The sequence below is a fragment of the Apium graveolens genome, chromosome 1, assembly GCF_009905375.1.
Source record: "Apium graveolens cultivar Ventura chromosome 1, ASM990537v1, whole genome shotgun sequence".
Classification (NCBI taxonomy): Eukaryota; Viridiplantae; Streptophyta; class Magnoliopsida; order Apiales; family Apiaceae; genus Apium; species Apium graveolens.
The window spans coordinates 641,808-657,953 of NC_133647.1; the positions used below are offsets into that span (position 1 = coordinate 641,808).

Sequence of the window (16,146 nt, forward strand, 5' to 3'; positions counted from 1 at the left end):
GTGTTTGGAGTAAAGCTGATTTAATGAAGTAAATCAGTCCCCAGAATATTAGAAAATATCTGAATATTATTAATTAAATAATATTCCCATAAAGAATAATCTTTATAAAAAAATAATTGAAGTAGAAGTATTAAAATTTATACTTGAAACGAGTATTAAATAACCAAAGATATACTTATATGAAAGTATTATCTTTATTTGAATAATCGAAAATAAGTTTGATTATTGACATCTTATTCTTTAATAAAATAAAGAATATATTTCAGCAAATAATCGGAGTCATAGATCCTCAAATGAATATTCAAATAATATTCAAAAAAAAATAAAATAAGCTGAGTCATAATACCTCGAATGAATATTATAAATAATATTCATTAAATAAAATAAAGGAGTCATACATCCTCAAATGAATATTCAAATAATATTCAATAAATAATATAAAAGAGTCATAAGCCTTCGAATGAATATTCAAATAATATTCAAATAAATAAATAAAAGAGTCATAAGCCCTCGAATAATATTCGAAATAATATTCAATAATAAAATGAAGTTTAAAGTTATCGAATAAACCTTATTCGATTAATAGTTTGGAAAACTATAACCATATATATATATAAATATATATATATATATATCCATATCCATATAAAATCTACTCGGGATCCTCGACTCCCGGTTTTAGAAAATATTTTCACCTTTGAGTCCCTATACTAAGGGTATATGCAAGATACAACTATCCTCTAGCATAGGTATTATCAAATAAACCAACAGATATATATCTCAAGAATATAAAACAGGCATGCATATATACCATATCACATGCTACAATATATCGCAACATTTGCTAAATAACAATCATGCAATATCACAAGATAATGCATATACATACATTTACATCACAACAACAGTGTATCGGATAGAATACTTGCCTGAGCGACTTGGGGGTGAGAAAGGCTCGGGACGAGTCTGATAACCTATAAACAACAAGTAAGTTGGAATTAAACCAAAATCACTTGTAAATCTATGCTTTAGCTAACTTAGACTCTAATGCTAGTTTTACGCTCACCGATTCGCTTAAGTCACTCGGGTACCCTCGACTCCACCATTTTTAATAACTTAACCTTTACGAGTTTTAAAGCGATTCCTTCGCGAATGACTTACCAACTGCCTAACGCACTTACCATAAATGTTTCACACATTAATTAACCCTTTTTGGTCTTTAACCTATGTTTCAAAGTAAGGCGAGGGAAAAAGTTTCGTCCGCGAAACGCCGTTACTTGAAACGGTCGTTTCTCCTAAACCGTAAATCGGAATCGAACGAACTACATATCAAAACGAAGCTCGCAACATGAGCTATCTAAACATGGCAGTGGTCACAATTTAGCAGGGGGTTCTCGGGTCCTAATGCTATGCACAAAAACAGTCCAAAGAAAATCGGACGTTACGACGGCTATGTTTACGCGATTTCCCATTTTTTAAACTACCCACAATCAACACAAACCATCCTCAAATCCAACACACAACAAACACCCATCCTTATCACATCATAACAACCCCAACCAATTCAATTTAACCATTCATACTTATGCTTAAACTTTACTTTAATCATTCTTAAGTTTCTTTAAATCAAAACCACAAAATTACCATTTCATTTCACTACCATTCCAAATCTCAAACTCTAATCATAACAACAACTACAATAACATCCTACTCATCAAAATCACCTTATAATATATATGAACCTAGGGTTTGAAAATGGTATACCTTCCTTGAAGTGGTGGGTTGAGCTAGGAAGCCTTAAGAAGCTTGGAGAAGCCTTAGGAAAGCTTGGATCTTCAAGAAAAACAAGAAAAAGTTCAAGTTAAAAACTTGAAAACACTATTCATTGTCTTCTTCATTGATTAAATGGAGAAGCTAGAGAAAGAATTAATGGCTTAAACTCATGATATAGCCATAACTAAGCATAAAGATGGTTAGGGAATTTTCTTACCAATTAAGGATGCTTGGATCTTGATTTTGGAAATTTTTTTCTTTGAAAAAGGCAAAAAGCCGAGAGCTAATATGAAGAACAATGCCTTGGCTGATTTTTTTTGATTTTTGATGAAATGATTTGCTAGTTGGTTGGCTTGGTTTTGTTTTTGATTTAGCAAATTACCACCTTGCCCTTGAATTTGTGTGGTCCTTAATCAACCACACCTCCCTTCTTCCATGTCATGCTTATGTCACCCTTATGATGTCATCCTCCCTTCCTTGTCTCCTTTCTATTGGTTGGATGACATCACTCCCATTAAACCCTTTGATTAGCTTCCTAATCGTTTGCCTAATGACCGCTGATCTGTTGTACGGTTCGCTTAACTTTCGTTCTCGTTTATCGTTTGAAGGATCATACCCGGGATCTTATTACTTAGGTTCCCTTAACCTTTCTCAATACGTTATATTCCTTTTTTATGATCCTCTATTATAATCCTTTAATTTAAATCCTTTTTATCCTGTTACCTTATACTCAATTCTCTCCGTATCTTGTGGATTTCCGGGAAAAACCAAAGTGTTCGGAATTGGGTTCTGACGATATTTACATACACTTATATACTTCATAGAGTTCTAATAAAATCCCAGAATATCCATAACAGAACCCCTACATAGTGTGGCGTGAAAAGTTTTCTCATTCAGCTAAAACACTATTCACAAGGGTTACAAAAAGTTGAAAAATTTTGGGGTTATTACACAACTCAAGGCCTTCCATCTTTTTGGAAGAGCACTAGAGATCAGGTTCACTGGTCAAGAAGACAGATTTAGAAAGCTCATCAAAGGAAAGGTTGAAGAACTCAGTCTTACTCAAACCAAGATAAACACAAACTTCCAACACTTCACTGATCAAATGGCCAAAATGAACTTCGAAACTATTGAAGCTGAAGTCAAAAGTATTAAGACCGTATTCTAGGCTGTTCACAAGATTGTTCAAGAACAGGTCACTCAGTCAAATGATACAAAAGTGAAGTTGGATCAAATGCACTCTGCTAGATACACTCCTTCACCTGTGACCATTTATGAGATTCAAAAATTCATCAGAACAACCTTTGGAAGCTCTACATCCTCATATGTCTCAACCTCTTCAAATCTTCAGATTCAGGAACTGCAAACTCAAGTCTCATCTCTCCAACAATCCAATGCATCTCGGAGTTCTTAGGTGCATGCTCTCACCACCTTGGTACAAAGTCAACAGACCGATATTCAATCCCTTGTGGACTCTCACAAGGTTCTTCAAATACAAAACTCCATATCCTTGGGAGCTATCATGGGAAAACTGGATATTCCACTGCCATCCTTTCCTGAGCACATAAGGCCGGAAATCAACACTCCCTACGTCATGCCTATTTCCAAGACTAAGAGGGAGATTGAAGCTATGATTCAACAATCTATGGATAAGGTCAAAGGAAAATTAATTTCATCCAGTCAAAGCTCATAATCTGAAAATGATAACCTGATTAAAGATGTTCATGGACCAATTCTAGATAAGGAATTCAGTGATCTTCTTGCAGTACTCAGGGAATCACTTCAGAGAAACTACATCAGCTATCAGAGAGCACTGACCAAGAATATTAATTTTCTAAGAGTAGTAGTGATAAATGTTAATGACATTGAGCACAAGAAAATTGTGGTCAGCATCAAGGATGGAGAACAAGACTGATGTTTGCAAGTGTCCTTTCCGTGTCTGAAATCTCTAAGAGCATCAGAGCTAGATGTCTTGATTGACAGTCACTACACCAAAAGTGGCCTTCTGCATCATTCCACAAACGTTGCAACAGGCCAAATAAATGTTGCAACAGACCAAAAAATTTCAACGGCAACACTTTTGTGATGTTAGTATTTTTGGCGTTGCCTTAGGGTTCAAAGGCAACATTTTATTATCAAGGGCAACACCAAAAATTATGTTGCAAAAAGCAATGACATGGCAAAAAAAGGGGGTCAAAGTGACACGTGGACAGCCACATGGACTGCCACGTGGCACTTTGACACGTGGCTTTTTGACACTTGGTAGTTGTGGGGCCCATTGATAGGTGGGGCCCACTGACAGGTGGAGCCCACTAACATGTGGGTCCATCTTGACACATGGCACTTTTGCAACACTTTTTAGTACCTATTTGCAACATTTTTAATACCTATTGTAACACAATAACAATGGTCAAATTTTGAAATATACTTTTTGCATACATTAAAGCCCAGTTCTATTTTAAAACTGTTTTCCCAATCAAAGTCATTAGCAAGACAATACAATATCACCAGTATGATGAACTACATCATTTAGACAATTTCTAATTATCAAAAGATTACATTTGCAAATGTGATATTACTGGACAATTCCAAAGTACCAGAATTAATACAGCTACTACACACGTTTAGACTTGGAAATTACTACATAACTCTGCTTTACAAAATCAACAACTACTTCAGCAGATAAAATGACATGTCCTTGGCCTGGTGTCATAGCCATTATTTGACCAATATAATGAGGTAGTTCTTATAAAATCTGCCAACATAGGTGGTTTCAGACCAGAATCCTTTAACGGTCTCTCATCATCATAATCTGCACACAAAAAAACTCTAGTTAGTCAAGGGTATATCTTGTATACATACAAATCATGTGTGCTGAAAAGAAAGGCCACCCCATTTGTGTGGCGAGCGTGGGACTTGGATATTGATCAACGCATTCGATTCCCAATATAGAAAATATCAAGAATCCTAAACATAAAATTGGACACGAGTGCAGGGACAAACCTGCAAGGTTGACAGAGTAATCTAATTTGATAAAATCTTTCATTATTAAACAGTGTCTTTTTTCAATTAAAAAAAGGATTACCAATAAAACTGTTTGATAAGGTACAACTCACTCGCTTCCCATTTTCTAGTATAAGGTTTGATTTTTTCATGCTGTAGTTCGTCTTTACCATCGACTGAGAGATCTGATACACGGGTAACATAATCATTTGTATTGTTAGAGGGTGTGTAAAGAAGAACCGAAAAGGAAGAAGAGTGTGTTCTCACATCCTCTTTCATTATACAAACATCAGTACGAATACTACTTCTTTCACAACAGATAGTCCCTGCACATTGTCACCAAAGTTCTATCAACAATTATGACACAGGGAAGTTATTCTACAGCTGAATTATTATTGATTTTTTTTTTGCAAATATTACACACAATTACATCTTAACTTTGTTATATTTAACTAAAACATATCATCTTGCATCTTGAGTATTAAATGATTGAGAAATAATGCTACCAAATATCTCTCTATATAGTATACCAGAACTGTTACATTGCTGGAATATAGCTGAATGATTGTTAGTGAAATAATGCAACAAATAAATACATATGAACAGTAGATGTTATGTTGACATTCAAGTGGACTAATGCAACAAATACAAAGCAAATAAAGACAACACAATAAATTGATCAAGACTATATCAAATTACCAAGTCCCTACCAACTAAATGTTCCATTTGACAAACTGTAATTTACCAACACAAACTTAGCAATAAGTTATAGCAACTTACTGATGTAACAAACTGCAAAGTAGACACATTTAACACTACAAATTGGACTACTGTTCCATTGATCCATCGAATTAAAGATCTAAACAAGAACTGTATTTTAGATTTAGTCGAAAACATTAATGAACACGACAAGGATTTCGGTTATATCTACCATACCCTTATTACTGAACAAGAAAACAACCACATGGAAACATATAAATTGCAAAACTAATTAAAAAATTACATTATAAAGTTACTTTATTTTCAATATCATTTTTGAACTCTTTCCTTTGTTCTGACCACTAATGAGCATCTGAGTAAAGACAATCTGATTTAAATTTCAGAGTAAATAAGGAATTGGATTAATTCACAAATAGGATTCATGATTATGTATATGTGTATAGCATAAAAAATGGCAGTTCATGGTAGGTGCCAAGATCCAATTTGTGAAGTCCACTCACATGGTACATCGCAACTAAAACGTTATTACAACATAATTTGGCCATATTATTGTAACATGACTGAGAAGTTACTGATTCGCATGACTTACCGATGTCTGAGTGATCTGAAGAGAAAAGTTACGGCAAGATAAATAAGACCCACGTAGGAAAGTACTGTAATTAAGCTGTAAAAATGCAAAGAACAATAAAAAAATTACTCGTTAGTTCTACCTTGGAACAAAATAACAGTTAAAAGTAACTAATTTTTTACATCTTTAAGGCAATAAACATATGGATTAGTGAATACTTTAGGCATTAATATTCTGACCTTATATTAAGATCTGTGGTGTAAGAAGATGACATTATGACAGAAGTTCCCAGTCCAAAGATAAATGATGATCTTGATGCATCTCTCCACATGACTAGATCAACTGAAAATCACATTCAAAGCATAATTTAATCTGTGCTCAAATTCTAAGTGCTTTAATAAAGAAGAATAATACTAATTGGCTTTATTACTGAAAACAAAAGTTTACCTAAACTCTGTAGTTTGCTGTGTCTCTTTGGCACTGAACAATATCCATCTGCAACTGGAACTAAATGGCAAACAGAAAAGAACAATCAAGAATGATACCGATCAAAATCTATGACATTGAACTGTTGACTTTCGGAATAAGGACTGATAAGTAAAAATTAAGAAGAGGATTAGCAAAGCAGAAAAATAACTTACTTGGTTCAATTTTTGTGGGTTTCGAGACAATTCTGGGATGGATCGCACCAAGAGTAGTCTGTTTCTTGACTGTTATTGAAGTGGGAGCCGATTTTAAGTTACTTTCTTCTATTCTCTGTTCTTCAACCACAATATTTTTGGCCTTCTGTTCTGGAATGCCAATTTCTGTCACAACTAAGCTTTCTTTTATTGTTTCAGTCTCAATTTCCTCATCGGACTCTTCCTCTGATTCTTCATCCCAATCATCTTCATCATCAATGACCTCTAAGTTAGGAGGAGATTTGATCGGACCGGCATTACCTAGATTGCTTGTGATAGTCTTTTCTTCATACTCAATAAGTTCCTTACAATTACTTTTAGCAATACCTGCAGGGCTCTTCTTGATAGCTACAGCAGACACATCAAGAACCTTCTTTGTCTGATCAAAATGCTTGCTAGTCTCCGACTGTGATCCCTCTGATTCAATTGACATCCTCCTGATTTCATCAGCAGAGAGAATTCTACTAGAATCACCGACAATTTTATCCGAATTTGATTCAAATATGATCAACTGAGATGAAATCCCCTCGCTACCACTGTCAGGCATATTCGAGTCCTTACCGGCCTCTGATCTTATCTTCCTCAGTCCAGCATTACTCTCATTTCTCACACTGGATGCCTTACTGGATGCGGATTTCACCTTTCTCAACTGCAGTGAACTCCTATCGCTGGGAATGTCATCATCTTTGGACTTTTCGTCTTTGGACTAGTACACTGACTTCTCCAAATAATCATACTCGTCAAACTCCATATTAGAGATTCAGAGAGACAAAATCTGAACCCTGATTTCAAAATAAAAAAGTGTGTTGGAAAATGATATATAAATATAAAAGGTAAGACTAGTAGAAATACTTATTAAAGTAATATAAACAGTTTTAAGGCATGATTAGACCAGCTTATAACTTAATTTAAAGCATATTTGACTAGAATTCACTTGAATTAATTCAGTTGGATTAGGTTGTCAAGCTTATAATAGATCCATAAATGTAAATATTATGAATAATATGGACTCTTTGCTTACTTTCACTCACCTTACACACAGAGAGACAGTCAGAGAGAGGGGAGAGACAGAGAGAGAGGGAGAGAGGGAGGGAGAGAGAGAGAGAGAGATTTTGAAGCAAAACTACCTTCTTCTCGAGTCCAGAGGCGGACTGCGAAGCAATTGGAAATTGAAGATTAGTTTACAAACCCTCACGGTGTTTCTTCAAAAAAATTGAGCTTCTTCTCGGCCGGCTTCTTCTCGCTGCTTTGGGAGCCATCACACAAATCTAGGGTTTAAGAATTGGGGGAAATAAAGAGAGAGAGATTGATTTGTGAATGTGTTTGTTTATGAGAATTGAGAGAAATTCGAGATGTGTACAGGTAGGTTTGGAGAGAGATCTGTGGATGTGTGTTTGGGCTATATTTCGCATGGATCGATGAGTTGGCATATCTCAGAAGCGTTGGATTAGATTTCCTTCTGTAGGATTTTGGTTTTGTTGTTCAAGATCGAGTAGATATTACATATATTATTTAAGTAAGAAACGAAAAGACGAAAGCTAATAAAAAATTTATGTATTTATTTATTTTTAATATTTTTAGAAATCCCTACTTACATATAAATAAAATAAAGATTTTTAATTTTTTATCAAAATTTTATTTTAAAAGAATCGATACTTCATTTGGGATAATAGCGCATACAGGGATTAATCTATTCTGACTGCTTTGACTGTTATATTATCTCATAAAATAAATATTAAAAAACCTAATAATGATGGTACACCCTAAAATCGATTGTTTTTAACATCCCTACGGACGGATCGTCGAAATTTTATTTTAAAAGCATCGATACTTCATTCGGGACAATAGCGCAAATAAGGCTTGGTCTATTTTGACTACTTTGACTGATATAAAATCTCGCAAAATACATATAAAAAACATAATAATGATGGTACACGCCTAAAATCGATTGTTTTTAACATCCGTACGGACGGATCGTCGAAATTTTATTTTAAAAGTATCGATACTTCACTCGGGACAGTAGCACAAATAGGCCTTGGTCTATTATCACTGCTTAGACTGATACAAAATCTCACAAAATAAATATAAAAAAAACTAATAATGATGGTACACGCCTAAAATCGATTGTTTTTAAAATCCGTACGGATGGATCGTTGAAATTTTATTTTAAAAGTATTGATACTTCACTCGGGACAGTAGCGCGAACAAGGCTTGGGTTATTTTGACTACTTTGACTGATATAAAATCTTGCAAAATAAATATAAAAAATTTATAATAACGATGCTACACACCAAAAATCGATTGTTTTTAACATCCGTAAGGACGGATCGTTGAAATTTTACTTTAAAAAAATTGAAGGAGTTAAAAGAGCCTTTACTTTAAGTAGAAATGAATTATTTCTATAAGGTTATATTTAAATAATGTGGAATAAAACACATTGTGTAACTTGGTGTAGTGGTTTGCACTACACTTTGTGAAGTGGGAGGTCTTGGGTTCAAATCCTGGGTAGTGCAAAATTTCAGAAATTTTTAGATTTAAATACTTCACCACTGCCACGTCAGCAGTGGACCACTGCCACGTCAGCAAAGTGGGGCCCATATGGGGGACCACCTGCCACGTCAGCAGGGTTCCACTGCCACGTCAGCAGGTTCCCTGCCACGTCAGCATGGTGGGGCCCACGTGTGACCCACCTGCCATGTTAGCAAGGCCCTGCCACGTCAGTAGAGTGGGGCCCATATGGGGGACCCACCTGCCACGTCAGCAGGGGTACACCTGCCACATCAGCAGGGTGGGACCCACATGGGGTGACTCACCTGCCACGTCCGCAGGGACCACCTGCCACGTCAGCAGTGTGGGGACCCAGCTCTGCCACACCAGCATTTATTTACTTATTTATTTATAAAAAATTGAATATTTTTATTAATATATGTATTGGCAACACTTTACGAGATCTATGCTAACATAATTAAAACATGTTGCATGATGGTACATTATTATATAGCTACTACAACATTATCTACGGCAACATCACCTAATTATGTGGTAGAAGGCCGTTTATGGCGTAGTGAGTGTTCGCAGATTTATCAAAGAAGACACTCAACTCCTGAATGGACTTAAACAAGCACAAATTGAAGCATTTCCTGAAGCTTATTTATATCCTTACAAGGGAATAGCTTATGTCTGTGAAAGAACCAAAAAACTCATTCACTTCAAAATTCCAAGAAACTGCGTTCAGAAAAACAGGAGATTGATAATGAAACTTCAAACGAGTTAAGGACAAAGAAGTTCAAGACAAGTGAAGATATTCAGATGATCAAAATCCTTGACAAGTATCTCATAAATGAACAGTCTATGATGCCTTACACCAAATTAAATGATTCACAAGATGACTTGGATGATGATGAGCAGATGCAAGATTCTCAAAAACCCTCTGGCTGTCCAAGTCAATCTAAAAAGGCAGCTAGCAGTGATAAATCATACAAGGATGTTGATAAAAGGCAACATAGAGACAAGAAGAAAGCTGATGAGAGGAAAAGGAAGAAGAATCAAGACCCAGGTCCCAAGGATCAGACCCTAAACATCCAAACAAAACAAACTCAATCCTTAAAGCCAATAATCTCCTTCATCAAACCTCCTCAAACCTCAAAGCCTAAGCTCAAATTCTTATACAAACAAACCGCTAACTCTTTCCTCAAAATTCCAGTTACTACTAACCAGACATCTCTCAAGAAAATTTCAACCCTGCCCTCTGTCAAACCATCACACAAAATTCACTTCAAAACTGTTGGAAGAAAACCTAAGAAAGCAAGGCTCTCAAAAAGAGTTGGAGAAACAGAAAGGGCCATCTGGAATTATTTTAAACAAGATGATTTTCTACCTTTAAATTGGAGTTGCTCAGATGAAAATCACTTTCAAAAACTGGCTGTGGAAATAGTCAGAGTCTGGGTAGTCTCTTTAAAAGAAGTGAGAATCTACTTTCAAGATGGAACCTTCACTCTTCTCAGCAGTAATCTAATGGACACTCTCTCTCCAACAGAACTTAAAAGAGTAATTAGTTTACTAAAGGACAAGGACACTGCTACAAGAGCATTGAGATCAGTTCTGGATGAATGATTGTTTATAAGGGAGGAAAGAAGAACAAAGAATAAGGCTGACTTTAAGGAAATGAAGAGGAAACATGATGAAGAGATTGATCTATACATTCAAAGATCAGAAGATCTCAAGGCAAAAGGAAAGAGCAGAGTCTCAAAAGATGGACAATTTCTCTATGTCAATACTGGTACAATGTCAAGATTCAGGATTGAACTACTGCATCAATATTCCTTAGCTGAAAGGAGCAAAATTATGAAAGCTCTAAAGGGAACACCCATAGTAGAAGAATTGGAAATTCTAGTCTACCTGAAGGACCTTACCAGAAAGGAAAAAGAATATCAATTGTTTCACTAAAACCCACGAATATGACTCAAATGTTCAGTGTATATGACTCAGTAGAATTCTTCATCTTAAGCTTGGGGTTAGTCTTGTTAACAGGCATGAATTTGTGATAAGCAATCTTCTCACAAATTGGGGGAGATTGTTGTGCAAGACATGCCTGTACAATAACAAGACTAAGTCATAATTGACAGCCCTAAGTAAGTTGAATGATAATCTTAGTCTGCAAGATGTACTTATAACTACTAAAGTCTGATTAAAGCCAAGGAGCAGACTGGAACCTTTTTCTGTGAACAGTACAAGCCTAAGGATTCTCTCTGAAAGAAGATCAAGAAGATCAAGAAGATCATGCCTCGGAAGAATTATGAAGAAGCTTGGAGTTGAATAAATCTGTTTTGGAAAAAATATTCTAAGTCAGGATCTCTACAAATCTCAGAGTTAGTGTTATAGAGAAGTCACTCGAGAACTCCAGAATGACTAATCGAGAACTCAGGAAGTGCTGATAGAAAACTCAGTAAAGCCAAGGAGCAGACTGGAACCTTTTTCTGTGAACAGTATGAAGCCTAAGGATTCTCTCTGAAAGAAGATCAGGAAGATCATGCCTCAGAAGAATTATGAAGAAGCTTGGACTTGAATAAATCTGTTCTGGGAAAAATATTCTAAGTCAGGATCTCTATAAATCTCAGAGTTAGTGTTATAGAGAAGTCACTCGAGAACTCCAGAATGACTTATCGAGAACTCAGGAAGTGCTGATAGAGAACTCAGTAAGTGCTGATACAGAATTCGGTAAGTGCTGATACGGAATTTGGTAAGTACTGATAGAGAATTCAGAGATCTCGACAAGCCAACCTCCTCATGGAAATCCAGAGATCTCTACAAGTCAATAAATTTATGGAAAATGAGAGATCTCGATAAGTCACTTTACTTATCGAGATGTCAGGCTCCATAAAGCTCAAACTAAAGAACTCGAAGTACAAGTCTCAAAGTACAAATCGCAGACCAGTTCAAGATTCAAGATTATCAATCAACAAACAATCCAATCACTTGGATTGACAAGTCTACAAAAAGCAGCTTGAGGCGTGCAAAGATCTACAGAAAAGATTAACTGACAAAAGGAGATCAAGATTAACACAGTGTGCAGAGATATGCTAACCCAGAAATAGAAGGTTCACTTTTCTATTTATAGAATGATAATTGATAGTTTAGAAAAAGTAAAAAGGCAGTTTCTATTGCACACTGTGTAAACCAGAAGTTAACTGACTTATAAAGTTAACAGTGGTCCTTTGGTCAGTTGTAACAATTTAGATCAGATCTTGTATTCTCTCAAGATAGAAGCTAAGCTCTTAAAAAAAAGCCTAGAAATTTTGTAGCAAGATTTTCTTAATTTTAATACAAAATTAAGTGAGTTTTGAAAGATCGTTGTTAACTGCATTATCTTGTTTGAATTTGCATTAACATTGTTCATCTACAAAATCATCTACTTTATTCACCATCCTAAACGGATCAAGAAAAGCTTAAAAACATGAAAACACATTCACCCCCCCCCCTCACTGTGTGTGATTCATTATCTAACACCTTCCTCTTCTGCTTCCGGAACTTCTTCTACTAGAACCTCTTCAAAATCGAGATTTCTCTGTCGCCTTTGAGAACGCGTAAGTATACACGCACTCTAGAGTACCTGAACGAAAATAAGTACCCAAGTAAGTAACAAATCCTGGTCACTGAACTCTAACAATCAATAATGACAAGTACATATACTAAACAATTAACACCGAAGTCCCCGGTAGCGGCGCCAAAAACTTGTTAAGACGAAATCACGCACTAATAATTCACGCAAGTATATGTGTTCACAAGTAATATAGAATATCTTCTAGTTTGTACCCACAGAGACTTCTTGATTAATTGTAAAAGTAAAACTTAGGCACTACTGATATTGTTATAATTCAATGCTAAGTCAATTAACTAATGAGATTGTTTATTCTAAGAATTAACTACTTATTAAAACTATTATATAACAATGGATGAAATTACTATATATGATGAACATGTGATTCTAACTTCATTAACCACTTCATTCAATAGCCATGTTGTTCTTAACCTTAGCATGCAATGGTGATGACACTAATCAGATAACACGCAACTGATACCCGCCAACTATCGTTGTACGAATAACATACTACCAGACATCCACAAAAGAGATAGAAGCTGAATAGATACCACTTATGATGAGACCCTATATGTCTATAGAATTTGACAACATAATGGTTTAATGCACAAGTTATCTATCATGATTATATAGGGCAAGTAAGATGGGTAAAATTACCTACAAATCATGCATAATAATAACACATGAACCTATGCTAGCATGACAAGTTCTAAACTCTTATATTCACTTTCGCTTCAATAAGAATTAACATACTATCCTATAAGTTCGCGACGCTCATAAGACGAATAAGCACAACCATAAGTAGGCTATCATACAGTCACCACACACTAAAGTATCAAAACAAATTAACTAAAAAAATCCATAATTAAATCCGCTAGAACCCCACGATAACGATTAGCCCATGATCGGACTCATCGCCAGCGTGGGTTCCAATGAAAACATGATATACGAAACGTAGTCTTTATACCGAATTAAATAAACCAGAGTACATAAAGAGAGTATTAGGTTCAACAGTAAAGAAAACTATCATCCAAGATTCCAACTCAATCAAAGAATCACAAGTTAAACTAGTTCTTCTTCTCCTTCATTGTATTTGTGCTCTTAGGTCTTCTCCGTGTATTCTCCTGGCTCTTATATGTCTCTCCCTTGATTAAAACGAATTATAGTAGCTTTTATAGTGGTTGAATAGGTCTGGGCCTTGCATAATCTCCAAATCATAACAGGAAAATATTTTAATTCAGATGATCTGCGGCGGGCGCCGTGGGATCTGGGGCGGCCGCCGTGGCTCTGCGGCGGGCGCCATGGATTCAGGGGCGGCCGCCGTGGCTTTTCTGGAAAAACTGATTTTATTGCGCAGAATTCTTCTGAATCAATTCCTGATTTCGACAAGACGTTCTCCCTGTTGGATTTTTAAACGCAGTGGGGCGTGGCAAAACACTTTTACACATACAAAATCCAAATAAAAGTATATAAATCGTGAATAAAAATTCGAGGGATCGAATCTAACCTTTTAAAATAATTCGGAGACAACGATCAGAGATCCTTAGCAGTTGCTCCTCAAGTGTGAAGCACTCCACCGGTATCCACCAAGAAAATGATGTGAAGGAGGAGGAATGAGGTGGAGAGAATTGGGTTTTCCAAACTTTTTGGGTTTTCGGGTTCGATGGGGTTAGAATAAAATAGGGTCTATAATAGTGTATTTATAGGCAAAATTTTCAGCTGAAATTTTCCCATAAATATTATTATTATTATCCCATTTATTATTCTCATTAATAATTAAAACACCTTTTAATCATTAATCCTTTTTCTAAACACTTTAGAAATAATTCTCTCTCTTGATTTAATTTCCAAAAATTAAATCCTTTAATTAATAATATTAAGAACTTTTCTTAATTAATTTATAATCAATTAAATCTCATTTAATCAATTATTAAATTTGCCAATTAATTATTTATTTCATAAATAAATAATTATTAGCCATTATTAATTAATTCCTCCACCATTAAATCATTCTCTTTTAATGGTGTGACCCTGTAGGTTCAATATTAAGCCGGTAGTAGAAATAAATAATAATAAAACTATTTTATCATTATTTATATAAATTCTCTAATTTATTAAATATGATTAATTAATTAATCACATTTATTCTACATCGTGAGTGATGCTTCTCAACATATCGCGACTATCCGGATAATATGAATTCACTGCTTAGAATACAAAGAACCTGTCAGTGAATAGTTACCGTACAATAAACTCCTTCTACCCTACAATGTTCCGATTAAATACAAGGCATGGATCTCGTGTCAAGCCTATCTAATTCAATCACTTGCTTACCATTTATTATGCGTAGTTCTATGCAAATTAGAAACTCCTTTCTAATTTCATTCACTCTGGCCAGAGATTCCTGAACTAGCATAAGTAGATCAACCTTGAACATTCGCTTCCTTCACTGGAAGGGGTAGATCCTTTATTGATCATACACTATCTTCGTGTACAAATTCCTATACCCAGAAGAGCCCTAATAATTGTCCCTGGAGACTAAGAACTAAACCAAAGCATAGTTCAGTGTACACAAGTTGACTATGATGACCTCAAGTCTAAGGATACTTGTACAACTATCACTATGTGAACAACTGCTGACACGTGAGTGAACTCCATCAGTTGTTCAGCTGTGCGAGTCATGTTCAGTGAACTTATTCCATAATAAGCACCTACATACTAGCTATAGTGTCACCACACAAATGTCTATGAGAACAGACATCCTTCATAATGAAGCAAGCATAGTATGTACCGATCTTTGCGGATTATTAATTACCAATTAGTAATCCTATGACCAGGAACTATTTAAGTTTAGAGTTATCATCTTTTTAGGTCTCACTATTATGATCTCATCATAATCCATAAAAAGCTTTACTCTAAACTATGGTATATCTTATTTAAACACTTAAATAGATAAAGCCCGTAATAAAAACAAAACAAGTCTTTATTAATATCAATGAAATCAAAACAGATTATATAAAAGTTATTCCTAAATCCTAATACACGATTGGACTTAGGACATATTCCTTTCAATCTCCCACTTGTACTAAAGCCAATCACTCTGGTATCTAATACCCATCTTGACGATCAAAGTGACTATCATAAAGTAGCTTTGTGAGTGGGTCTGCTATGTTGTTATGTGTGTCAACTCTAATTCAATACAATATAAGAAATGTTACCGCGCTCCCACTAACCCTTTTGTAGACGCATGGTTCATCTGCGTTTTTGATAAAATCAAACTCTTTGATTGTCTCATCAAAACGAAT

At 35.2% G+C, this 16,146-nt stretch overlaps 1 long non-coding RNA gene across 1 annotated transcript; it reads right to left on the minus strand.

Moving 5' to 3' along the window:
* Positions 1–4,888: 4,888 nt before the first annotated feature.
* Positions 4,889–6,577, minus strand: LOC141718899 (uncharacterized). The gene is made up of 5 exons (XR_012574001.1): positions 6,512–6,577; positions 6,304–6,406; positions 6,086–6,160; positions 5,044–5,102; positions 4,889–4,961 (listed from the first exon to the last, which is right to left on the minus strand). It is a non-coding gene; the product is annotated as an uncharacterized LOC141718899 (long non-coding RNA).
* Positions 6,578–16,146: the final 9,569 nt, after the last annotated feature.